Source organism: Rhinoraja longicauda, chromosome 2, assembly GCF_053455715.1.
Source record: "Rhinoraja longicauda isolate Sanriku21f chromosome 2, sRhiLon1.1, whole genome shotgun sequence".
Lineage (NCBI taxonomy): Eukaryota > Metazoa > Chordata > Chondrichthyes > Rajiformes > Arhynchobatidae > Rhinoraja > Rhinoraja longicauda.
Window position 1 is genome coordinate 42524611 of NC_135954.1, and position 27156 is coordinate 42551766.

The following is a 27156-nucleotide window of genomic DNA, read 5'->3' on the forward strand; positions in this document are numbered from 1 at the left end:
CCATCCCAGGGATCAATCTGGTGAACCTTCTCTGTACTCCCTCTAAGGCTAGAATGTGACAATGAGTAGTCTCTAAATTTCTTCCAGCTCCTTAGTCTTCCTATTGTGTGTTGCAGAAGAACTTTGCTAGCATTACATTGTTTAGTCCATGACTGGGAAGTCTTTAAGCAACCAAGAACTCCGAAGGTTGAGCTTTATATTCATGGTACAACACCATTCTAGACACAGCAATGAAAGCAAGTATTCCCCATGAGTGATAGAAATACAATTTCATCTTTCTTGTCCTTGATTTATTGATGTCAGACAGGAAAATCTTAAAACATAAGGAGCACACGCAGGAGGAAGCAAATTGCCCAACCACCCCCTGCACATACTTGATCATTCTACAAGATCATGGCTCCCCCCTCATCACCACTTACCTGTATTATTTCTGTATTCCTTGATTTAATTAATATTTTAAAATCAACCTTCACCTTGATTATACTCTGCAAAGGAACCTCCTTTTTTGAATACAATATCCAAAGATACCACTCCCGAGGTGAAGATATTTCATCTCCTCTGTCTTCTGACTGGGCAATGCCATATTTTGAGACTGCTTTTGGGCACCCCCAGTCAAGGTATGTATCAACCTTGCATACACTCTTTCAAGTCCAGTAAGTATTTATGGTACAACACCATTCTAGACACAGTGCGAATTAGTGATCGGCATGGGCCAAAGAGCCTGTTTCCATGCTGTATCTGTAAAGTAAACTAATTTGTACATTTCAGTGAGATTTCCTCTCATAAGTCCTGCTTCATAATTCTATTTGGTATACATTTGCTGCACACCCTCTTGCAAGTGCATTGTTCCATTGGTTCTCTTGTACTCAAATCCTCTTGCAATAAAGGCCATTATGTTATGGCATCCTAATTGCTTGCCCTAATCCATGTCAAGAACAGTTTACCAGGATGTTGCCAAGACTTGTGCCTGAACTAAAGGGAGAGGTTGAGCAGGCTTGGACTCTATTCTTCGGAGTGCAGGAGGATGAGGGGTGATCTTTTAGAGGTGTTAAAGGTCATGAGAGGAATAGATAGAGTAAATGCACAGAATCTTTTCCCCAGTATAGGGGAATCAAGAACCAGGGGACATAGATTTATGAGGGGGGGAAAGATTCAATAGGAACCCAAGGTGGTAGGTGTATGGAATGACCTGTCAGAGAAGGTAGTTGAGGCAGTTGCCTTCTCAACATTTAAACACATGTGGGCAAGTACATGGATAGGATAGGTTTAGAGAGATATGGCGCTGGTAAGGCCGCATTTGGAGCACTGTGAGCAAATCTGGGCCCCTTATCTGAGGAATGATGTGCTGGGTCTGGAGAGGTCCCAGAAGAGGTTTACACGAAAGATTCCAGGAATGAGTGGGTTAGCATATGATGGGCATTTGACAGCACTGGGCTTCTACTCGTTGGAGTTTAGAAGGTTGAGAGGGGACCTCATTGAAACTTACAGAATAATGAAAGGCATAGATGCAGTGGATGTGGAAAGGATGCTTCCACTGGTGGGAGAGTCTAGGACCAGAGGTCATAGCCTCAGAATTAAAGGGCACTCTTTTGGAAAGGAGGTGAGGAGGAACTTCTTTAGTCAGAGGGTAGTTAATCTGTGGAATTTCTTGCTACAGAGGGCTGTGGAGGCCAAGTCAGTGGATATTTTTAAGACAGAGATAGACAAATTCTTGGTTAGAAAGGGTGTCAAGGGTTATGGGGGGAAGGCAGGAAAATGGGGTTAGGGGGCAGAGATCAGCCATGATTAATGGAGGAATAAAGTCGATGGGCCGAATGGCCTAAGTCTACTCCTATAACTTGTGAACTTGTGAAGTATCACAATGTAACTTGGAATTTATAGAACGTACCAGTGACTTGCCTGTGACATTGTGTTAATTGATGATTAGCGGTTGAATCAGACCTTCGACAGATGGTGCTCTTATCCAAGATGGGTCTTGTGCTCGCCTGATCCCCTATGGTAAAGCTCTGCCCTTCCCTTCAGCCTTCAGTGACATAGTGGTAAATGTGGAGGGGGAAAGGGGGTTGGGCTGCAGAACAAGTTCCATGTACATGAAAGCCCGAAGAAAACTCTTAACAGTTAAATATTTCTGACATTCAATAATATTCAAAAAACATTAAAGGCTGTGAGAACAAATTCTAAACAAATTCAATTTTCAAAAAAAAAGAAATTTAAATACGCCACAACAATTTTAAGTAACATTCAAATGAGGTCATATTTATCCATACACATTTCAGCCCTGTATTAAAGTGAATGGAAAGGCTGATTGTACTCCAGGATCTCTATGCAGATTCCCCACTATAGCTGGTGGGGAATTATTACAACGTCCCACTGGCTCACTAGATTGTAGAGCATGTTCAGGAATACCATCCTGAGGATTGCACCGTGGTAGTGGCAGAGTGATTATATTACTGGACCAACAGTCCCAAAACCAACATACCCTCCAGAGAGGACAAATCTCACGGAAACTGTGGAATTTAAATTTGGCTAATGATTTTTTTTAATTAGTTATTGGTGACTACAAAATTACCAGGTCGTCATAATTAAAATATGGTTCACTCGTGCACTGATAGTGTTAAAGGAGCAGAGTTGCTAAAAGCATTTGGGACCAAGTGCAAAAAGATGGGATTGATATGTATGGATCTTCAATGCATGGATGTGGTGGGCCAAATGCCTGTTCCCATGCTGCATGAATCTTTCACTTTATGACTGTAAATTCTTATTGAGGAGATTATTTGCTGACTTTACTTGGTCTGGCATATTTGTGACTCCAAACTCACAACAATTCTCAGGAGCAATTGGAGATAGGAATAAATGCTGAGCTTGCCAGCATGCCCACTTCCTGAAAGGTAAAAAAGAAAAAGCTGATTGCAGTTTTGGGACTTGTGCATTTGCTTGGAAATTGCAAACTTGCTGAACACTGAATGGAGAAATATCCTCAAAATTTGAGCCTTTGGCTTCAACAGATGAATGCACAGATTGGTATTGTACCAAGTTATTTTTAAGTCAGTTGTAGTGTGGCATTAAACAGATAAGATACCAGAATCATTTTTAGTGAGTGAATGATCCAAATTAAAAAGCGTCTATGTAGGTGCAATGTTTTATTTATCAATGTAATTTAAAATCAAATAATCCACTGAGACTTGATGTTTATGTTGCTTGTATTGAATCAATGAAATGCATGAAAGCTGTAGGTTTCCATGGAATAAATTATGGGTACACAATCAGATTTTGCATGTTGCTAATGAAAGGTATAGGGTGTTAAAGAACATTTGCCAATTTTTGTACAGTACAAGCTTTCCAGGTTTATTTTCAGGTTTTAAAATTTCTCAACCATTTACTGCTGCATATATGGTGTGTTAAAAATATAATTTAGTACTTCAGGATTAAGTTTTAAAATATAACTGATCCCCAGGCATAGAGACTAATGTTAATATGAATATTGCAATGCAAATTTTACAGAGGCATTGGAGTTTTGATTGATGGATGAGAAGTAACACAAAACAGTTGTCAAGGAAAAGATAGATTCTTGACTCTTTTTCCATCAAAATCGTGACACCTCAGTAAATTATCATTCTGGTGGCGATATAATCGGAATTCTTCTCATGTATTTCGATATTTATTCACTTCACTATGTGATCCAAAACCTTTGAGTTGCTTCTTCTGTTATTCCTTCATTGTGACAGAAAATCTTCAAAGAACTAAAAAAAACCTTTGCAGCTACAATTCTTGATTTCAAATGAAAGTAATCGGATTTTGAATTTGGTGCATGCACAAACACGTGACCCAAAATGCTCACAAGAGATATATATATGTAAGCAGGACTGCAACCACTGAACACCTGTCCACCAAGGTGAGCCACTTTGATGCACATTAAAACCAATGTTGGCCCCTTCAGTATTCAGAAAACCAGACAGGTTGCATGAAGACCACAGAGCTCAAAGCATTAGGCTTCAGAGCTCGTCATAAAGATTTGCCTGAACATGACCTTAGTGGAGAGAGAGGGTAATTTCCCACCAAAACCATTAATTCAAAAGTCACCTTAAATTTTCTCTAATTTAAATTTTTACACCATCAACATTGAGTCTGATCTTTAGTCCATAAGTTTTGATGTAATGCAACATTAACTTACAACCGTCTTTGTCATCTTAACATTGATGAAGCTACTATAATATAAAATATTTATATACTTAAAGGTTTTGTGTTGAACATCCCTCAGTCGGGGAGTCTTGCATTCAACTATCATTCTGGCCAATGAATAATTGCTCTCTATTGAGATTAGGTAAATAGAAAACCCACCACCTAAACCTTTAGCCCACTTGATTCTCCTGATTTATTTTGAATATAATTGTGCAAATTAAAGAGATGGAAATAAATACGGTGAAAAGTAATAAAGCACCATGATTATATTTACTGGTATGTTTGAATAAGCTGGTGGGAACAAATTCTTGCATTCCCATTCAATTTATTTATGGTTCTTCACTTGACTTGTATATACAGTACTTGTTCTTTGATTTACTCTCATTTGAATCATTGCTTCGCCACCTAAGAAACAAGGTTGGGTGATGGTACTTGAACTGTGTTTGAAGTGAGTTTTGAATAAAATCTTCACAAGATGACAGACAAAAGACCTTTTGAATGCAGTTTCAAAAGAGCCTTTTAAAGACGGCTTCATAAACCCAAGTTTAGCATGAACATCGCTCCATCTTGGTCTAATGCTGAAACAGAACTTGCCACTCATCCATGCTCTTTATTCTTTTCACGTATCTGCACAGGGGGTTGAAAATCAGGCATAAAACTGGCATTAATTTCTGTGCAGAAATAGCTTTGAGTATTCAATATACTTGCTGAACTTAGGGCAGGCACACTGTGTAAAAGATAGTAATACGCCCTACAGTGAATTTCCTGTAATTTGCACCTTGTTAATACTGGATAAAGGGAAAACTATTTGTTCCTATCGAAAGCACGCCACCCCCAACTTCCTCCACAGCCCCTGGGATTTGTGGCATCATTAACAACGTCGATATTTACTCACTGCCCAATAGTGAAACTAACCTCTATTTCTTACCAGTACGATAATATAAATTTCTTACTACGATACGATACGATAGAACTTTATTTATCCCAGGAAGGAAATTGGTCTGCCAACAGTCATGAAACAAAACAAGATACATGAAATTAAAGTGACGAGTGGAAAGACCAGGATTGGGGACTATTAGTTTGATAGCCACAGGGAAAAGGGATCTCCTGTGGCGTTCTGTACTGCATCTTGGTGAAACCAGTCTGTTGCTGAAAGTGTGTCATGTGTGTCATGGAGGGGGTGAGCTGTATTGTCCAAGATGCTCTGCAGTTTGAGGAGCATCCTCCCCTCCAAGACCATCTCTAGTGAATCCAACTCCACGCCCAGGACAGAGCCAACCTTCCTGACGAGCTTGTTCATTCTGTTGGCATTCGCGCCGCGGCCTTCGCCCTGCTATCCCTGCACAGGACAGCGAAGAAGATGGCACTGGCCACCACTGATTGATAGATCATCTGCAGCATCTTACTGCAGACGTTGAAAGAGCAGAGTCTCCTCAGAAAGTACAGACTGGTCTGTCCCTTCATAGACAATGCCTCAACGTTCCTGGACCAGTCCAGTTTACTGTCCAGGTAAACTCCAAGGTACTTGTACTCTTTGGTAAACTGCACATCTGCACTCTTGATGGAAACAGGGGACAGGGATGCTCTCTCCTCCTAAAGTCCACCACTAACTCCTTAGTCTTGTCCAAAAACCTCTGCAGGAGTCTGACTTATATCTGAAGTCTGAGGTGTAGATGGTGAATAGGAAGGGATAGAAGACCATCTCCTGCGGAGCCCCTGTGTTGCTCACTATCATGTCTGAGACAGTTCTGTAGCCTGACATACTGTGGTCATCCAGTCAGGTGGTTGGTGATCCAGAACACCAATGGAGCATCAACCTGCATCTTCATCAGTTTGCTCCCTAGCAGTGCATGGTGTTAAAAGCACTGGAGAAGTCAAAAATAGGACTTTAGGATCTTATCACAAACATAGGTTCGGCTACTTTCATGCAGATGCTTCATCAGCCTGCTCTTGAGAAGGTGATGGTGGTTGTAAATCAACATCTTGAAGCACTGCAGAGGTTTCTGGTGAAGATAGTCCCACATTGCTGTTGGCAGGGAGTTCCAGGATTTAGACCCAGCGACAATGAAGGAACAATAATATGTTTCTATGTCATGATGGTGTGAAACCTGTAGGAAAACCTGCAGATGGTGATGATTCCATGTCTCTGCTGCTAACCATCTTGGTGTTGTTGGAGTAGCCTAGGTGAGGCACTGTGGGCATTTTGCAGATAGTTTATACTGCAGCCAGCTATGCATCAGCATCACAGAAAATGACACTCTTGAATGTTTGGAGCTGCACCCATCCAGGCAAGTGAAAAACATTCAATCGCACACTTTACCCCGTTGATGTTAGAAAGGCTTGTAGTTGTCCGGAGCAGAATACCCAATCTCTGACCTCCAAAATTCTGACAACAGTACAGCCATTTAATATCAATAGGAGATGGTTAAACTCCCATTCATTAGATCATCATTATTTTGCACATTTGTAGCGTGAATGTTAAGAATCAGCCATCGGCCCATGACTGAACATGGTCCAGACCCAAAATATTAACAGCTTCTCCTTTCAGTGATGCAGATGTAATTTGAAAGCACCGTGGATGACACACTCTGTCACTTTGTTGATTAATGATAGAAAACTGATTGCTTAGTGATTAGCTGGATTCATTTGTTCGGTCTTTTTGTGAAGGGGGGATACCCAGGTATTGTTCTACCCTGTGTGTAGATGCCAGTGTTGGAAGTGTACTGGGGCCGAGAGGTATGGCTTACTCTGGCATATAGTACTACAACTGGGAGGTTGTCTGGTCCATTGCCTTTGATGAATCCAGTGCTCTCAACTGTGTCTTAAATGTTGTGAGTTGACTTCTCCGGTGGTGGAAGCTGAGACAAATCTTCCATTCGATGCTTCTTTTCGTTTATTAATTTAGAGATGCAGCGTGGAAACAGGCCCTTTGGCCCACTGAATCTGCGCCAACCAGCAATCCCTGCACATTAACACCATGCTACACAGACTAGGTACAATTTACATTTATACCAAGCCAATTAGCCTACAAACCTGTACGTCTTTGGAGTGTGGGAGGAAACCGAAGATCTCGGAGAAAACCTACATGGTCAAGGGGAGAACATACAAACTCCGTACAGACAAGCAGCCGTAGTCGGGATCGAACCCGGGTCTCTGGCGCTGTAAACGCCCTAAAGCAGCAACACTACCACTGCGCCAATGTGACGCCCTTGATGAACATGAATGTAAATATTTCAGAGTGTTTTTAATGCTCACAAGCTGGTCCCACCTGCATAATCATCATATTTTCTTACAACGTAGAAGTAGGCCATTCAGCTATAAAGTCTTTGCTGGCTCTCATTTCAATTCCATTCCTCTATTTATTACCCTCCCAGGTGCCATTAACGTTCCTCTGACACTCCCATCTTTCATCTTGTTTTTTAAATATATTGCTGTCGATATTTTTGAAAGAGAATACGAAAGTTGATGGCACAATGTTGATGACATCGCCATTGTTTGATTTATAAATACTAGCTTCAAAACGCCTTTACCGAAATGTTTTATGAGAATTATTCAAGTTTGTGGACAGCGCAAATTGTCCTCAAAATCTACAGAAGAGAAACACAATTGAAAGTTTGCAAGTCAGTTTTCATTGATTTTTATGCACAGTAATTCTGTGTTTCAGGTGCACAAAGAATCTTAATATATATTTGCCGAAGTAACCAATATTAAATTAACAAAGGATGTCAAGTGTGAATGTAATGAGGGGAAGAGTTTCAAAAGAAAACAAAATTAAAAGAAGTAAGATTTCAAATTTGAATAAACTGCAGCATGAGCAGTTAATGGTTTTTTGGTAGTAATACTGTACCTTGCTTCGAGTTTAACAAAGTCCAAATCTTATTCAAGAGTAACCGCTATGATTAATTTGATTTGAAATGTGAAAGAAACCGGAACCTGCCTGGTGTGCTATTCCAGACTATATTGTTATCGTGTCCTTGTAGACTTTTACAAACCCTGTCAGCCTTCTTTGCCACTGCTGATGAAGACCATGATAACATGCATTAGTGCCTGATTCTGAGTGCTGGTGCTATGCAAATTCCCCAGGTTCACTCAGTTTTTAAGTTAAGAGGATCTGGGTAACTGTTAGAAATAATTAATGAAAAACCAAGATGATAACAATAAAGAAGCCCTTTGAAAAATATTTTTAAATGTATCTATTGAGCTGGAGCCTATTTGCAGTGTGTCTGCCTGAATACTTGTAATCAGTACATACAACGGATGGCCATTCATTCCTTTCATTTAATGTAGATGTGAGTTTATTAGCACCTGATTCATAAATTCTGATGGTTCCACGGTAATCTGATTATCATGCCCTTATAATGTAATTTTTCTGCCCTGTCAATAGAAATGTACAATGGTTATTTAATAGAACATGTTTTGAGATTTGTTGGGGCAATTTTCTAAAAACATCAAAAGCGTCCAGAGTTCAAACATAATGAAATGCAATTTCTCTATGCTGTTATTACAACTTTATGTTAAAAAAATAATGAAATAGCTGGGCGGCACAGTGACGCAGCTGGTAGAGCTGCTGCTCCACAGCACCAGAGACCTGGGTTTGATCCTAACCTTGGGTTCTGTCTGTGTTCTCCCTGTGGGATTTCTCCGGGTACTCCAGTTTCCTCCCACATCCGAAAGACATGTGGGTGTGTAGATTGATCGGACTCTGTATATTGCCCCTAGTGTGTAGGTAGAGGATGATAAGTGGGATAACAGAGAGCTAATGTGAATGGGTGATCGATGGTTGGCACGGACTTGTTGAACTGAAGGGCACTTTCCATGCTGTCTCTCTAAATTAAACTAAACAACACTAGGGGCAATTTACAGAAGCTAAATAATCTACCAACCACATCTGAAAGATATGCGGGGAACCTAGTGCACCTGGGAAAACCTACACGATTCCAAGAACACCATGCAAATTCCACACTGACAGCAGAGTAGGTCGGAATCAAACCAGGACATTGGAGTTGTGAGACTGCAGCACTATTTATAGCACCATCATGCTATTCTGATTCCCACCATCATTCATGGATTAGATATGACAGGACTGTCAATATCTCATTCGATTACATGGGATTGTCTAATTTTGTCCATTGCATGTTGTTTTTGTGGTACAGCATATGTGAGCCTGTCTTGTCACTTCACTGGGTTGGCACCTCATCTTTAGATATGCTTGATGTTGTTCCTGGCACGTCCTCACTGAATGAATTGGCTTGATTATACAGGCAGAGTGAGGGATGTTGCAGGCCATGAGGTTACCGATTGTGGTATATATTCTGCTATGCCTCATGATTGTCCAATTTTGAACTGTCAGATCTGTTCTGACTCTGCCCTATTTAACACAATTATGATGCCACACAACATGATGGACAGTGTCCTCAGGATGAAGATAGGATTTTCTCCCCACAAGGATTGTAGAGTGGTGACTTCTACCAATGATATCATGGGCAGATTCACCTGCTGCTTATTGGTTGGTGAATATGAGGTCAAGTAGGTTTATTAAGAGTCAAGAGTGTTAATTGTTTTTTGTACTAAAAACAGAACAATGAAATTCAGCTGGGCAGTGTAAACACAGTACTCATAGAAAACGTATTAAACAAAAGAAAAGTTCCTTTTTAAAAATCATATTATTACAAAATGCCCCCAAGTCCTTACTGCAACCAAGGCAATTCATAGTTTAGTTGGTGTTTGTAGTATTCTCGAGCCTGATTGTTGTTGGGAAGAAGTTGTTCTTGAATCAGGAGGTCACGGTTTTCAGACCACTTCTGGGAGTGAAATGAAAGTGTGGCCAGTGTGGTGTGGGTCTCTGATGAAGCTGGCTGCCTCTTTAAGGCAGGCACCCTGTAGATCCCTTCAATGGTGGGGAGGTCAGTATCCATGACAGACCGGGCAGCGTCCACCACCTTTTGTAATCTCCTCAGTTGCCGGGCGTTCGAAACAGGCCATGCAACCAGTCAATATGCTCTCCACCATACACCTGTAGAAATTAAAGAAAATATTTGTCAACATACCAAATTTTCCCATTATTCTAAGGAAGTAAAGGCGTTGCTGAGCTTTCTTTATAATTGCATCAATGTGCTAGGCTCAGGACAGATCTTCAGAGATATGCGCACCCAGGAATTTGTAGTTGTTGACTCTCTCCACCATTGGCCCGTCAATGAACTCAAGTTCGTGGATCCTCGTCCTCTCTCTCCCAAAGTCAACAATCAGCTCCTTGGTCTTGTTGACATTGAGAACAAGGTTGTGCTGGTATCATTCAATCAGGCTCCTATATTCTGATTCATCATTATCTTTAATTCATCCAACAATAGTGGTGTCGTGGCAGCTACAGGAGGGGTTTTCATCAAGATGGATCACTCATGTCCATAACTTCATACTGACCTCCCCAAATTTGAACTGATCTTTTGCTGCCTCAAAAAGGTAACCAGTTTCATCAAGGACCTACAACACCCAGGCAGAAAAGTCCTTCATGATTTGGTCAGCTTAATCCATAATGGTGCTGCCAACTCCTTTTGGTGATAGAAGTGGAAGTCTCCCAGTGCCACCTCAGGGTCTTGTGCAACATGGATGAGTACTGATTTATTAAATCAGCTGATTGGGGCAATAGTGTTAATGAGAAACATAGAAAATAGTTGCAGGAGTAGGCCATTCGGCAATTCAAGCCAGCACCGCCATTCAATGTGATCATGGCTGATCATCCAAAATCAGTACCTCGTTCCGGCTTTTTCCCCATATCCCTTGATTCCCTTAGCCATAAGAGCTAAATCTAACTCTCTCTTGAAAAGATCCAGTGAATTGGCCTCCACTGCCTTCTGTGGTAGAAAATTTCACAGATTCTCAACTCTCTAGGTGAAAAAGTTTTTCCTCATCTCAGTCCTAAATGGCCTACCCCTTATTCTTAAACTGTGACCCCTGGTTCTGGACTCCCCCAACATCTGGAACATTTTTCCTGCATCTACCCTGTCCAATTCTCTAAGAATTTTACATGTTTCTATAAGATCCCCTTTCATCCTTCTAAATTCCAGTGAATACAAGCCCAGTCAACCCATTCTTTCATCAGTCTGAAGAAGGGTCTCGACCCGAAATGTCACCCATTCCTTCTCTCCTGAGATGCTGCCTGACCCGTTGAGTTACTCCAGCATTTTGTGATATATTCTTTCATCATATGTCAGTCCCGCCATCCCGGGAATTAACCTGGTGAACCTATGCTGCACTCCCTCAATAGCAATAATGTCCTTCCTCAAATTAGGAGACCAAAATTGCACACAATACTCCAGGTGCGGTCTCACCAGGGCCCTGAACAACTGCAGTAGGACCTCCTTGCTCTTAAACTCAAATCCTCTCGCAATGAAGGCCAACATGCCATTAGCTTTCTTCACTGCCTGCTGTACCTGCATGCTCACTTTTAGTGACTGAAGTACAAGCACCCAGGTCTTGTTGCACCTCCCCATCTCCTAATCTGACACTATTCAACAAATAACAATCTATCTTCCCGTTCTTGCCACCAAAGTGAATAACCTCACATTTATCCACATTATACTGCATCTGCCATGCATCAGCCCACTCACCCAGCCTACCAAGTCACCCTGCAGCCTCATAGCATCCTCCTCGCAAAGACGGTTTCCTTTTCCATGTTTGACTTGATGCCATGAAAAATCGTGGAGTCATAAAGCAATACAACATGAAGATAGCTATTCGGTTAATCCAGTCCATGCCAACGATCAAGCACCCATTAACATTAATCGTAACACAGATCTTAATCCACACAGACGGCACTTGGAATCAGGAATGAAGCAGGGACACTGAGCTCCATGAGCTGTGCTTCTGGACAACCCACACTCTGGAAACAGTGTAGAGGACTCCCAGGCATATACTCTCCTATTGGATACCACTGAACTATACTACCACCTCTGGTAGTACAGGATGTATCAGATTGTGACAGAGGAGACTGGCACATTTTGTGTAATGTTAGATTGTGTGAGTAAGACTGGCTGTTATCTGTGGGATACCTTTCCCAATTTAGTCACTAGCCTCCAGATTTTTTTTGGAAAAACTTGATTGCACTGGTGAGAATGCAGAGAAGATTGTGCTTGGGATGGATCGAGGAGCTGAGGGGATAGGGGTACACAAGATTGTGAAAGACATACATGGGGCAAATAAAGGGAAACATTTGACCATAGGCAGAGATATCAAAAAACTAGAGGACAATAGACAATAGACAATAGACAATAGGTGCAGGAGTAGGCCATTCAGCCCTTCGAGCCAGCACCGCCATTCAATGCGATCATGGCTGATCACTCTCAATCAGTACCCCGTTCCTGCCTTCTCCCCATACCCCCTCACTCCGCTATCCTTAAGAGCTCTATCCAGCTCTCTCTTGAAAGCATCCAACGAACTGGCCTCCACTGCCTTCTGAGGCAGAGAATTCCACACCTTCACCACCCTCTGACTGAAAAAGTTCTTCCTCATCTCCGTTCTAAATGGCCTACCCCTTATTCTCAAACTGTGGCCCCTTGTTCTGGACTCCCCCAACATTGGGAACATGTTATCTGCCTCTAATGTGTCCAATCCCCTAATTATCTTATATGTTTCAATAAGATCCCCCCTCATCCTTCTAAATTCCAGTGTATACAAGCCCAATCGCTCCAGCCTTTCAACATACGACAGTCCCGCCATTCCGGGAATTAACCTAGTGAACCTACGCTGCACGCCCTCCATAGCAAGAATATCCTTCCTCAAATTTGGAGACCAAAACTGCACACAGTACTCCAGGACATAGGTTTATGCTAAGGGGAAGACTTCTGGCGGGAATTTGAAGAAATTTCACTCCAGAGAATGGTTGGACTCTGGAAAGCACTGCCTGTGAGTGTTGGAGGCAGGTATTCTCACATCATTTAAAAACTATTTAGACAAATATTTGAATCACCTTGATGTAAAAAGCTGTAGATCAAGTGGTAGTAAATTGAATTGGTGGAGATGGATACGATGCTTGATATAGTCATGATGGGCCAAAAGGCCTGTTTCTATGCTGTATGACTCCTTGATTCTGGTCTGTAGCTTAATGGCCCCATCACCACTATTCATAGTGTGTGTAGAATAGGGTTAATTTTGCAGCTATTTTGTGCATCAGGGAATACTGCAATTATGTTGTCTGCAATAGAACTATGTTACTCAGGAAACATATTTTTTTACCAACAGAATTCTGTAACTGTTATAACTGTGTGGTTGTTATTTGTCTATATCTGTGTCATTTTCTTGACTGCAAGCCAAACTATTTAAAAAAATTGCTAATTGTGTTCTGGGTGACAAATTAATACTGTGGTTATGAAGTAATTGTATAAGACCATCTCCTCGTCTGTAAAGGAGATTCCTTGGTTATGGGAATCATATGAGAGTTTCATGATGATTCATTACTAGGTTGGTTTCATACCATTGTGGTCAATAACTCTTCTGCCAGTTACTGACCATGTTTAGGGATGATGGCCATTTGGGTTAGGTTGTGTTTCCCAGCAGGAGGGTGTTTTCTTCAAGAAAGATGATTGTCTGGTTTAGAGAGGGGAGATAGTGGTGGTGGTGCATAGAAGGAGAGGATGGCTATAGCAGAAAGTAATTAAAAATGTCACACATTATGTACTTGTTAAGGTGAGTAGCAGAGAAGTTTTATAGGCAAAGCTAGGTGGTAGATGAGATGCAAGGATTTTGAAGGATATTTTTGATTGCCCGAGATGGCAAATGGCCTCTTTGGGTGATGCAAAGTCTATACAATGTCATTATTCAGGTCTGATGCATTGCAAAAGTGAAAGAAATGTACAGCTTTGTTTTTAACTTGAGAACCTCTCTCCATGGGAATGTGGGAAAAGAAGCAGCCATTTATCCTCAAGCCTATTCTGCCATTTAGTGAGATTATGAGTGTTAATTCTCATGATTCCATGTACCTATTTTTTTCTCAATATGCTTTGATACCTCTGGTTAACAAAAATATATCAATCTCCAATTTAAAATTTGATCGAGTATCAATTGGATAGCAGTTTTTGGAAATGAATTGAAGCAAAATCTCTTCAAAAATTCAGTGTTACAGAAAATCAGTTACACTTCCAAGTATCACGAATAAGAGAATATAAGATACTTTTACTTCAGAGGTCTGTGGCTCTTCAGGCCAGAATCCTCCACCTCCCTAACAGCATTGATGTAGACAGTGATCTTGGGTTCCAAATCTGTGAAAGTGAATTTGGCTGAATGGTGGGTAGCTCAATGGAAGTGACAATACAAGTCGATAGAGTAGATGGCAATGAAAGCATATGGTCTACTTGCTTTGATTGATCGAGGCATTGAGTGTAAAAGTCAGGAAGTCATATTGCAGCTTTATGATACTTTGGTTAGGCCATTTTGAGGTATTATAGGCAGTCTGGCCACCCCATTACAGGAAGGATGTGGAGGCTTTTGAGACGATTGAGAAAAGGTTTACCAGGATGCTGCCAGAATTCACGGATATTAGCTATAAGGAGAGGTTGGATAATCCTGGATTGTTTTCTCAGAGGGGGGAAAGTTTAAAGGCAATTCGTAGGTGAGGTGAACTGAGGTGAGAAGGAACTTTTTCACCAGGGGGTTATGAATTTGTGGAATTCTCTGCCACAGATAACAGTGGAGACCAAATCACTGGATGGATTTAAGAGAGAGCTAGATAGAGCTCTAGGGGCTAGTGGAATCAAGGGATATGGGGAGAAGGCAGGCACGGTTTATTGATTGTGGATGATCAGCCATGATCACAATGAATTGATTGTGGATGATCAGCCATGATCACTGGAATTTAGAAGGATGAGGCGGGATCTTATTGAAACATATAAGATAATTAGGGGATTGGACACATTAGAGGCAGGAAACATGTTCCCAATGTTGGGGGAGTCCAGAACAAGGGGCCACAGTTTAAGAATAAGGGGTAGGCCATTTAGAACGGAGATGAGGAAGAACTTTTTCAGTCAGAGAGTGGTGAAGGTGTGGCATTCTCTGCCTCAGAAGGCAGTGGAGGCCAGTTCGTTGGATGCTTTCAAGAGAGAGCTGGATAGAGCTCTTAAGGATAGCGGAGTGAGGGGGTATGGGGAGAAGGCAGGAACGGGGTACTGATTGAGAGTGATCAGCCATGATCGCATTGAATGATGGTGCTGGCTCGAAGGGCTGAATGGCCTACTCCTGCACCTATTGTCTATTGCCTATTGTCTATTGAATGGCAGTGCTGGCTCAAAGGGCCGAATGGCCTCCTCCTGCACCTATTTTCTATGTTTCTATGTGGGGCATTTATTTTGTGCAGACAGCAGTGGGTGCTTGAAATACACAGCCAGGGGTGGTGCTGGAAACAGATATGATGGTGCCTTTTAAGAATCTTTTAGACAGAAACATGGATATGTAGGGAATGGGGGAAATGGATCACATGCAGGGAAATGAGATCAGTCTAACTTGGCATCATGTTCAGTACGGAACTGTGGGCCTAAGTGCCCGTTCCCGTGCTGTACTGTTATGACAATGTTCAAAATTCAGGCCATTAACGTTCGTGATTGTTGCATATTTTATGTGCCTTTAAGATTACTCTTTGAATTGCCTGGCTTGTAGCCGTAATACATCGACATTTTGTTGTTTCAGAGCTAGAGAGTCTATTCAGTTCCACACTCACAAGGTTGCATTCTTTGTCTTTGATGATAAGGATATCTGAACTGTTTTTTTAAATTAAGGTTTGCGCAAAGTCCAAGCAATTTCTCAGAAGAAATTAGCTATATATTAGAGGGGAATCCTGAACTACTATTGTGCATTCTCTGGAGCCAATTAATATTTGGCATTAATAGAGAACATATGTAAGAATAAGAATTGCTGTAAAGGAAAATAAAAGCATAAATTGACATACACCAAATTAAGTTATCATTTGTAAATATGCCAACAGAATAATTATTTCAAGCTGATGCAGTATTTTACAACTAATTTGACTTTAATCTACTTTGCACATGTTATTTCAGACACATTTGCATTTATAGTTTATTGCCCAAAGGGGCATTTAGATACAGATATGCTTCAGAGAGACAATCACTTGCACTGAAACATTTTTGTTGCAAGTGCTAAAGTACAGATATAGCCTATTCTTATATATATTAAAGAATGTTGCTAGCTCTTGCAGAATATGAATTCATGAGTCAAGCCCATATATGAGCAGCCTCAGCCCAGTTTATGTTTTTAGCTACTAGGGTCCCTGTACTGAATGATTTTCTTAAATGATTACGACACTCCAAAAACTGCATCCAATTGATGTACAATATTGCAGAGGCCCATTGGGGCTACGAAATCAAACATTTCTATTTGCCATGATGGACTGAAAGTGGCCTTTTCTTGCCTCTTTGGACTGGTGGGGTAAATGCCTCTTTTGAGGATCAGAGCCATCGGCTCTGTTTATCTCAATAGCTGTCTGCGATTTCAAGGTTAGAATAAAGGTTCTTCTGGAGAAGAGTCCCACTCAGCTCCGTTCAGCTTTGCAGACTGGAGATTGCGGACTAATATTGTGATCATTTCTTTCATATTTGTTATCCTTGGGCCTAAAGTGGAAAATTAAAAGCACTTCATTATCCAGCTCCTTCGCACAACTGAGAAACGTTTGCTGCAGATTGCTGTATGTCCTCAAATCTAGATATTTGCGTGGACCAGGGAGCTAAGTAAATCAGACTGATAATCCATGTCTCCTAATATTTCTAACTAGAAGATGTAAAAAACAGTCAAATGTACATTGATCCATTGCTGCATTTTAAACATTATTATATTGCACCAGTTGTTCTGATACTATACAATAAATCTCTCTTTATTATAGTTGTGCTCCATTTATTTCATTACAACTTGCAACAAGAAGATTGTACCACACGGAAATGCTTCAAATTACTAGCCATTTAATTTTCCACACTACCGGCAGGAGATTATATTATCTTTACATACTCAGCCTGCTCAGATTGTATTTATTTTACCAGTAGTGAAATAATTACAATAGCATAGAAGGGGTATTTATCAGACTTGACTGAGAATATTGTAAAGTTGCTGCAAAGTTGTGATGATTTATATGCAGTGCAGATACAGAAAACTGACCTCTAAATCAATGTTGTTTTTTGTTTCTTCATTGGGGATTGTTTAAAATTTTCATCATTTATGTAGTAAGAACGACTATTATTTCACAAGCTGCTGACAGGTAAACACAAGTACAGATGTGACGATCCATTTAGCATAAACAAGTCTCACTTCCATAGAAACCTACAATGCCTTTCCCAAACAATTTGACTGTCTCCTGAATGCTCCAGAGGATCTGCTTCTGCTTCCTGACCTGAAAAACCTTTCTGTGTATTCATCATTCTTTGCCCTGATTTTGCGAGATTTATGAAAGCAGGTGTGACTCCTATTAAAGGCGTGATGGAGCTGTGCTCAGTGTCAGACATAGAATTTCCATGGGGATTGCTGAGTCTTCCAGTGCAACCTTATCAAAAGGTTTGCTGAAAATCCCAAAGTAAAGGTATAAACGACAACCTACTCTGCTTCCTTGGGATTTCTGCTCACTTTCCATTGAATTTATTCTAGGATCTTCAGAGACCCTTCATGATGCACACTGGAAATTACGAGTCTAATTATATGGATATAATTATGGGTGTAATTGCAGGAAAAACTGTGCAATGGAACAATGGAGCACAGGATTGTTGTTGCCTTGGATCCAGTCCAGATCACACCAGGAAGACTGTGCAATCTGTTCATGTATCATATAAAAGATAATTCTGAACTAGCAAGGACACTGAGATGAGCAACAAAATAATTCTGATGATCAAGAAATTAAGGATTCAATTATTTTTAAAATTCAAAATGAAAAGATATAATTAAACTTTACAAAGTCGTGAAAGAAATAATAGCTCAAAAAATATATTTATTCTGGTAAGAGGTTACATATGAAGTGACAATAGACAGGACAGAAACAGGCCATTTTGTGCAATGAATTAATGCTGCTGTGTCTGTTCAACAGAGGACTCCTCCCACACGACATCGATCATAATCTCAATGTTTATTTTCAATTCCTCTTTCTCTCCAGTAATCATTGAGTTTGTTAAATGTCCAAGTTATTTATCTCAACTACATCCCATGGTGGTAAGTTCCTCATTGCAAGCATACTCTGAATAAATAAATATTTCCTGTTGCCCCATTTGCTTCATTAACGGCTAGAGTCAGCAGTTCCAATTCAGCAATGTAGCTGAAATTTACAGAATGCAGACTAACCAAATGTTAGTTTGGTATAGTTGTACTAACAGAATCATTCCCACTGACAATGTTCCAGATCATCCAATGCAATTCCTGGGTACACCTCATACCAGCTCTTTTGAAGTGGTAGTGTAGTGGTATAGCAACAGGAAAGTGGCCCTGGAAATCCTCAGCATCGACTCCAGACACCATGGAGTCTGACAATATCAAACATGAGCAAGAAAACATCCTCCTGATTAGAACCTGTGATTCATTCTCAGATGATGAATCAATGTTCCTCTATATTTAATAACATTTGGATCAACCAGAGAAAGTAGCAAGGATACAAAAGAGTGCAGCATGGAAACAAGTTATTTGGCTGAATTCGTCCATGCCAACTGAGATATTTATCTGGACTAATTCCATTTAACACCATTTGGCCTGTATATCTCTATTCCTTTGCTATCAATTCTCCTATCCACATGTTTTTTTAAATGCTCCGTTTGTACCTGGCTCCACCACTTTGTCTGGCAGCTTGTTCCAAATATTCACCAACCTATGTGTGAACAACTTACCTCTCAGATCTCATTTAAATGTTTGCCCCCTCACCTTCTATAAAACTAGAGGGCATGGATTAAGATGAAAGGGGAAAGATGTAAAGGGAACCTGAGGAGCATGTTTTTCAAACACTGAGTGGTAGGTATATGGAACAGAGTAAGTGATAGGCATGGATATAGTTGCAACCTTTAAAAGACACAACCAGGTAAATGGATGGAATGTTTCAGGGGAATATGGTCCAAATGCAGACAAATGGGGCTGGCATAGGTTGGGCTGAAGGACCTTTATCCTGCTGTATAACTAAAGCCCTCCATTCCAGGCAACGTCCTAGTGAATCACTTCTGTACTCTTTCTGGTACTAACCAATCCTTTCTATAGTATGGTGCCCAAAACTGCACACAATATTTCAAGTGTTGCACAAACAATGTCTTGGGCAGTTGCAACACGTTGTCCCAACTCTTATGGCCCTTATCCCTACCTAGAAAGACAAACAACTAAACACCTTCTTCATTACCCTATCAACCTGTGTTGCCATTTTCATGGAGCAATGGACTTGCGCCATTCCTCTGTGATGATGGGCATAATATTTGGATGTCAAAGATAAGGTTGAAGCATTCACAAGCATATTCATCCTCTGAGAGCCACTTCTTCATGGATACCATTCTTCAGTTATATGATTCATTCCATGTAATGTAAAGAAATGCTGAGAACACTATATGCAAGAACTACGTTTCCAGACAATATCCCGGCTATAATAGAAAACAGGCATGCTCCAGAACTACTGTGTTTCTTTCAAGCATTTGTTCTCATGGAGCCATATTAAAGCCTACTTACCATTTAACGAATGATCTGCAAGTTTTCATGTTCGTAAGTGATAGGAGCAGAATTAGGCCGTTCAGCCCATCACGTCTACTCTGCCATTCAATCATGGCTGATCTATTTTTCCCTCTCAACCCCATTCTGCCTTTTCCCCATAACCCATAACATCCTTACTAATCAAGAACTTATCAAACTGCACCATAAAAATATTTATTGACCTGGCCTCCAAAGCTTTCTGTGGCAATGAATTCCACAATTTTCATTTGAATTCCTCCATTCTGCAACATCTTTCTTAAGTATCAGCTGGAATCTTGAGTTTGTTATTGCCTGCAGATTATGATGCTGAATTTCTTGATGTCCAAATCATTCATGTAAATTATTCATATCAAAGGCATTGAATCTTGTGGATCCCCTTCCTCCAAACTGGTACTGTTTCCTCCAAATCTCTGATTTCTCTTTGTTAAGCAATTTCTCACTATTGAGCCTTCTGCTCAAATAGTCCTTTGCTGTTAATTACTTGAGTCTTGTCTGGATTTTACAGAAGTCTACCTCCAAAGACGCACAGGTATGTAGGTTAATTGGCTGGGTAAATGTGAAAATTGTCCCTAGTGGGTGTAGGATAGTGTTAATGTGCGGGGATCACTGGGCGGCACGGACTTGGAGGGCCGAAAAGGCCTGTTTCCGGCTGTATATATATGATATGATATGATATGATATGATCAAAGGTCTGGTAAAACACTGGTTACATCACTCCTTAATGCATTGTTGCTCTAGAGTCATAGAGTCATAGAATGATATAGTTTGGAAACAGGCCCTTTGGCTCAACTTGCTCAACTTGCTCCCAAATACACTAATCCTACCTGTCTGCATTTGGCCTGTATCCCTCCAAACCTGTCCTATCCATGTATTGATCTAACTGTTTCTTAAATGTTGGGATAGTCCCTGCCTCAACTACCTCCTCTGACAGCTTGTTCCATACCCCCATCACCCTATCTCTTCTCTCCATTCTCTCTTTAAAGAATTCTCAGTTATGAGATATCTGAATTATTATCCGTCGACCCTTAAAGATGTGTGAGAAAATTCCAAGGAAACTTTTAATAAAATACCAGACGACAATTTAAATTAGTTGAAGAGACAAATTAATTTAATTTGAGAAAAAATATTGAGGTGATCTGCAGAGATAATGAGTGAGTGAATCTCTACAATTAGGTCACAATACAATCTTAAAATAAGGGGTGGGCTATTTAGGGCAGACATGAGGAGAAAATGTATTCACTTACTTCTACCAAGAGGACTGTGGAATCTCAGTCATAAATTATATTCAAGGCAGCTATATAGAGATTTTCATATATTAGGGGAATCAAGAAATGTGGGGTTAGTAGGGGAAGTGATTCTGAAGTCGAAGATCAGCCATGATCTTAAAGTCATAGTTATGAAAATACAGCATTATAGGGTCATCCGACATGACAACAGACCCTTCAGCCCAACTTGGCCATGCCAGCCAAGATACCCCATCTTAACTAGTCCTATGTGCCTACATTTGGTCCATATCTTGTTAATTGGTAGAGCAGGAGACTGAATGGCATACTTTGTTTCTGCTTCTTTTGTTCTTGTGCCTTTCCACAGATGTGACTTTCTTACGTCCTAAAAATGCCCTGACCATTCACTCCATTATCACATTGTACATGCTGAGAGTTTCCAGACAGTAAGACTGGATTTGTGATAGGAAACTGTAAGTGTGTAAACGTGCTTCACAATCCTTTCAGCATTACATTTTTGAGCTGAAGCATCTCGTCAGGTACGTGTCCCACTGATGGATCTAGCGGCATTTACATTTGTAATTGGTTTAGGTTGCATATGTCAGGGGAGGACAGCAGTTTCAATTTTCCAGGATGAATAATTATTTGATTTCTCATTTGAAGAAATTAAAATATATTCCTGTCTGCAAATCAGCAAGTCTATTGTTACTATGGATGGGGAAAACAAGCTGGATATGATGTTTCTGTAAAGCTATTGATATGGTGGCATAGCTGGTAGAGCTGTTGTGACCCAGCTCCAGCCATCTGGGCTCAATCCTGACTTCCGATGATGTCTCTGTGGAGTTTGAACATTCTTCCTGTGATACTTTGATGGGAATGTAAGGATTATTAAATGGGCTAGAGTTTGGATTACTGTGGTTTACCACCACTAGTTTTATACCTTTTAGTTTTTCACTGGTGGCTTTTACCACCACCTTTGGCAGCATGTTCCACTCTCCTCCATATAAAGAAACTTACCTTGCACATATTCTTTAAACATCCCCACTCTGACCTTAAACCTATGCCCCCTAGTCTTTGATGTTTCCACTCTAGTAAAAAAAGGTTCTGACTGTCTACCCTTTCTCTGCCTATCACAATTGTAATATACTTCAATCAGGTCGCTCCTCAGCCTCTGACCAACTTCTGCTCATAGCTAATACCCTCTAATTCGGGCAGCTGGCTGGCAGACCTTTTCTGTATCCTCTCCAATGCCCCCACATCCTTCCAGTAATGGGACGACCAGAACTACATGCAATACTCCAGGATGCCGCCTAACCAAAGTTTTATAGAGCTGCATCATGACTTCCTGATTTTTACTCCATGCTCCTACGAATGTAGGCAAGCATACCGTATGCCTTCTTTACCACTTATCTACTTTATTTTGCCACTTTCAGGGAGCTATGGACTGGATCCCAAGATCCCTCTGTGCATCAATGTTGTTCAGGGTCTTGCCATTAATGGTATACTTTCTTCTTACATTCAACCTCACAAACTGTATCACCTCATACTAGCTTGGATTAAATTTCATCTACCATTTCTCCATCTGTAACTGTAACCAATCTATATCCCGCCTTCACTGTCCATAACTTCACCTGCCCACAACTTTTGTGTTGCAAGCTTGGAGGCCTGTTTCAGTGCCAAATCTCTCTATGACTCTATTATATTTTCCATCAAAAGTGCAGACCTCTGAAATATTCCATAATTCGCAGGAGTGGATTATTTCATGCTGTGCCATCCAAAATCAGGCAGGAAGGTTGGACAGGACAGCCCATCGCCTTTCATTTCCGCTAATGATCACACACAAACCCTGCTGACTTCACTTGATGTCCTTGCTTGCTGTGTACAGGGTGATACTGCCCGGAAACCTCACCAGTTCTGTTATCTTCCACTCACAGCTGGTGCCCAGGAACACCACAGATGGGGTGAGTTTTGGAGCAATAATAGAATTATGTTCTTGAAAGGGTTAAACTAACATTGGGTTCCTATCATTCTCCTCTAGCTTCACAATATTTTACAGCCACAGCTCGGTTGAGCCCAAAAATGGAATTAGCTCCTCACAAGGCTGGGCTCGTCTCCACACTGTGTGTGGCTGGCTTTCAGCAGCCACAGCTGGTGCCTCACACCAGCAGTGAATTTCTTTCTCCTAGCAGCAGATCACCTGAAGAGCCCACCATGAAGAGACTTTGATCCTTAATTCAGAAAGCAAGGAGGAGAAAAACTCACCACCTGGCCTTGTGGAATTATGCTTCATTCCCCAGACTGATGCATATCCCCAGTGGTATGAACATTGACATCTCTAACTTCAAATAGCCCTTGCTTTCCCTCTCTATCCCCTCCCCCTTCCCAGTTCTCCCAACAGTCTTACTGTCTCGGACTACATTCTCTTTCTCCCGCCCACTCCCCTGACATCGGTCTGAAGAAGGATCTCGACCCGAAATGTCACCCATTCCTTCTCTCCGGAGATGCTGCCTTAGTTACTCCAGCATTTTGTGTCTACCCCAGACTGATATGTTTGTTTTATAATTTGCTTCTCATGGGTGTATCCTATTAATTCCACATCTCTTTGAAACATTATGTATCATCCCAGATGTGAAATTGGAATAATTAACTTCTGAATCTTTTCCACCTCCAACATTCTGTTTTTCTTTTTTTTTCCTGGTCCTTTATGACATTTTCCCCTCAAAGGAATTTTAAATTATTTTAAAATAATTTGGTCTAAAATAGTGAAGTCTGTCAATGAGGAAGTCAAAAACTTAATTACATGGGAAGGACAAGAAACCCATTTCCTGATTCACTGGGTGATCATTTCACTGAACACCTACGATCAGTCCGCCTTCGCCAACTCGATCTCCTGGTTGCCAAACATTTAAACTCTCCCTCCCATTCCCACACTGACCTTTCTGTCCTGGGCCTCCACTGTCAGAGTGAGGCACATGCAAATTGGAGCAACAGCGCCTCATATTTCCCTTGGGCAGCTTACAACCCATCAGCATGAATATTGATTTCTCTAATTTCAAGTAACCCTTGCATCCCCCTCTCTTCACCCCACCCCCACCCTAGCCATCCTGCTAGTTCCACTGTTTGCACCCATATATCCATTTGTTATCACCTCTACCACAGCCAACAATGGACCATTATTGGCTCCATCTATCCTTGGTCTTCGATGCCGGCTCTGATTTGTTCTGAACCTTTTCACACCTCTAGTTTCCCACTCCTTTGACACTCAATCTGAAGAAGGGTCTCGACCCGAAACGTCACCTATTCCTTTTTCTCCAGAGATGTTGCCTAACCCACTGAGTTACTCCAGCATTTTATGTCTATCACTGATTTTGATGATGAGTTTCAAAGGGATAATGTTGTTGAACAACGTGTTGTCGTTAATGATCAACAGCCTGATGTACGTGTTCCTGTTGTCCAAGTGGTCCAGCACAGAGGAGAAAGCTGGTGGGATCACACTGCAAGGGCACAGGTGTGTCACCCTCAAAGTCATAAGCCTTCTCAACTTGGGAAAAAAAACACCTACGCTGTACCATCAGTTTATCTAAATTCCATCCAGAAGCGTTTCACTGGGACGTCAGGAAAGTGGTTGGAATATCATGTGAAATTTTACTTAAAAGTACCTTTTCAAATAAAAAGAGCAATGAAACTGACGTCAGGTATCATTTTTATAAACAGAGAATTTAATTTTTCTTGTTTGGATTTTTAGCTGCGCAATAGGAAATCCATAGAATAATCAGTGGAAATGAAGACTATTAATTCCTTACCATTTGAGCAGAACAAAAACAAAGATTACGACTCAGCAATCCTTCAAAAACAAAAGCAAAATCAACACCTTAAACCATATTTTGGATGTTTTGTGCAATTAATAAGAGCCAGTAGTCTTAGTCTAGTTTAATCTGACAATCTCTTCAGAGGTAATTCTGCTTATTGCAGCCATTTAAAAAAAAAAATATGGGATGTGCAAAATACTAGCAAGGCAAGCATTTTTTGCCTAATGTTCTTTACTCTTAAGAATATGATGGTGAAAAGCCTTCTGGAACTGCAGCGGTCTACATGATGAACCTACTTCACAGCACTTTCACGTTTATATTTTCTTTTAGAATGGTGTGTAACTTGAAGGAGAACTAGCTGGTGACACATCTTTGCATTCACCGGCAATATCCTGCTAGGCAGTAGACATTATCAGTTTGGGTGGTGTTATTTTAAGAAGAGTGTTGACGTGGTTCATTGGATAGATTGTGCACATTGAAACTATGGTATACTGGATATGGATGATATGAATGTTTAAGTTGAGTACCCATCAAGCAATCTAGTTTGATCTGGGTTCTGCTGATCTTCTTGAGTGTTGTTAGAGTTATAATAATAATAATAATAATAATAATAATAATATAATATAATAATAATAATAATAATAATAATATTCATTTATTGTCATTGCAACGAGTACAACGAAATTAAAAAATAGCCAATCCTGACGGTGCGTACAAACATATATGCAATAAATGCAAAAACAAATAAATACATAAATACAATTAAATACAATTATATTAAGTACAAGATTTTTTAACGGTGTTGCCTAGTGCAAAGGTAGTGTTCAGTTCTCGTATGGCCCTGGGGTAAAAACTGTTCTTAAGTCTGTTTGTTCGGGATTTGATCGACCTGAAACATCGACCAGAGGGCAGATGAACAAACAGATGGTGGCCGGGGTGGGATGGATCTTTTATTATTTTGCCTGCTCTACTGAGGCAGCGTAGGCTGAACAGGTGCTCCAGGGAGGGCAGTGAGCAGCCGATGATCTTCTGGGCCGTCGTGATGACCCTCTGAAGGGCCTTCCTGACCTTTTCTGAGCAGCTGGCATACCATGTGGTTATACAGTATGCCAGCACACTCTCGATGGAGCAGCGATAGAAGGACAACATGAGCTTCTCCTGCAGGTTGGTTTTCCTGAGGATCCTCAGGAAGTGGAGTCTCTGCTGTGCCTTCTTTACTGTGGTGATGGTGTTGGTAGACCAGGTAAAATACATCACTCCCCTTGGGTATTTTAGATGATGGAAAGAGTTCAGGGGATCAGTAGATGGGTCAATTCCTGCAGAAACTCAGCCTTTGATCTGTTCATACAGATATTGTATTTATGCAGCTGGACCATTATCTGATCAATTTTGATCTGCCCAGTCTCAAAATAAAGGATCAATTATTCAGTATGAAGAAGGGAAGAAATTCCTTCACCAAGTAGGCAGTGAAACTTTTGAATTCCCCACCCAACAGTTACGCGAAAGCTAAAGTGCACAGTATATTTAAGATATAGATGCATTTTTACTTATCAAGGGATGTGAGGTCAGTGTAGGAAAGTTTCAATGTGGTGAATGATTTGTCATAATATTACCTACTGCTAGAGCCAGTCCAGAAGGATGTATGGTTTACTTCTTCTATTTCTTATGTTCTCATAGGATGTTGATGGTAGGAGATGGCAATGTCTTGAATGCCAGAAAGAGACTGTTAGACTTCCAATTGTTTGAAGTGGTCAAAGCCAAACAAGCACAATTACACACAGCTTATTGGCCATATTTAAATATTGCCCTGACCTTGTTGCATCTGTTGCACAGCTTGTCTGAATAATTGAGAAATTGCATATGGAATTGAACATTGTGCAGTCATGAGCAAATATCTCTCCTGCAATGTTTTACATCAGAGGGAAGGTTGATAATGGTGACTGCCCTCCTGCATCCAGATGGGGCATTGAATAAATATGTTATAATTCATAATACTTCACAATATTTTTATTTGATATGTATGATGAAACATTTTGGTGAGTCTAAATGCACAAAAAGTGTTACTCAATTATATAATTTTCAGCACCTGCAGGAATAGACTGAGTGATATTTTAATGAAAAATGTAATGGCAGTGTAGAATCTGGAAGCTTAATTTTTATTGTTTATATTCATCGTAAATGTGTTTTATAAACTACAAATCTGAAAGCAATTTTGCTTGAATTATGATCATAAATGTAATAACTACTATTTGTGCTAA

General features: G+C 40.6%; 1 protein-coding gene across 5 annotated transcripts in view; it reads left to right on the plus strand.

The window, feature by feature from the left end:
• The window catches only part of LOC144604083 (E3 ubiquitin-protein ligase HECW1-like), a 316240-nt gene that overhangs the window by 42692 nt on the left and 246392 nt on the right, over positions 1–27156 (plus strand). The gene's annotated exons all lie outside the window — the stretch shown is intronic.